Source organism: Chenopodium album, chromosome 1 (assembly GCF_948465745.1).
Source record: "Chenopodium album chromosome 1, dcCheAlbu1.1, whole genome shotgun sequence".
NCBI lineage: Eukaryota > Viridiplantae > Streptophyta > Magnoliopsida > Caryophyllales > Amaranthaceae > Chenopodium > Chenopodium album.
Window position 1 is genome coordinate 61,859,972 of NC_137834.1, and position 1,112 is coordinate 61,861,083.

Genomic DNA, 1,112 nt, shown 5'->3' on the forward strand with positions numbered 1-1,112 from the left:
CAGAGATGACGGCTCCAAAGATGCTTAGTGATTACTCACAACCAAAGCTTACAGATTTTCCACACCTCACTCCCACTCCGGCTCTTGATGGGGTACAATTTGAAATTAAACCCCAATTTATAACGATGATAGAAAGGAAGCAGTTTAGTGGAGCTAAGGGTGAAGACCCAAATCTTCATATTGCAGACTATTGCCAGTACTGTAATACCATCAGGCAAGCTGGGGTCACACAAGACCAAATTAGGGAGATTCTCTTTCCTTTCTCTTTAACTGGAAAAGCTAAATTGTGGTTTCATGGTTTAAATAGAACTGCACTTGGTATAACTGACTGGGAAACTCTTGTTTTGAATTTTTATAACAAGTATTATCCTGCAGAGAGAACAGTCGTACTACGGAGTGCAATTCAGAAATTTGCTCAACAAGCCGACGAAACCTTATATGAGGCTTGGGAGAGGTTCAAGGACCTACAAAGAGAATGCCCCCACCATAATTTGGCACAATGACAGTTAATCCAAGCCTTTTACAATGGCATTGGAAATTCATCTAGAATAATTTTAGATTCTGCGGCTAGTGGGAGATTTATAAATCTTAATGTTGATGATGCAGGTCAGGTTATTGAAGATATGGCGATACATAATTCCCAATATGGGAATCCTAGAGGCTTTTCCAACAAGGGGAAGCATAGTGTTGACTCTATATCCTTTTTGCAAGCTCAATTCACCTCTATCTGCCAGAAATTAGATAATCTTAGCACTGCTAATGAAGCTAATGTTTCTGCAATTAATAATAATGCTAATGAGGCTTTCTGTGAAAATTGTGGAATTTTAGGCCATTGGGAACAAGATTGCAGGATTTCCGTGGAGCAAGTTAATGCCTTTCAAGCTTATAGGCAGAATAAACCATACTCCAACACCTACAATCCTGGGTACCGAAACCATCCGTACCTTTCCTGACGGAGTACTAATGTTCAAAATCCACCACCACAAGAACCACAAGCGCCACAACAACAACAGCAGAAATATTACCATCCCAATGCTGGCTAGAAGAACCAACCACAACAACCCTCCTCATCTTCCGACCCTGCTTTGGCAGAAATTAGAGCGATGCTGGTT

General features: G+C 40.8%; 1 non-coding gene across 1 annotated transcript; it reads right to left on the reverse strand.

Annotated features, from left to right (window-relative positions):
* Positions 1–386: 386 nt before the first annotated feature.
* LOC145564966 (small nucleolar RNA R71) lies at positions 387–493 on the reverse strand. Its single transcript, XR_014094939.1, has one exon. It is a non-coding gene; the product is annotated as a small nucleolar RNA R71 (small nucleolar RNA).
* Between the last annotated feature and the right edge of the window lie 619 nt (positions 494–1,112).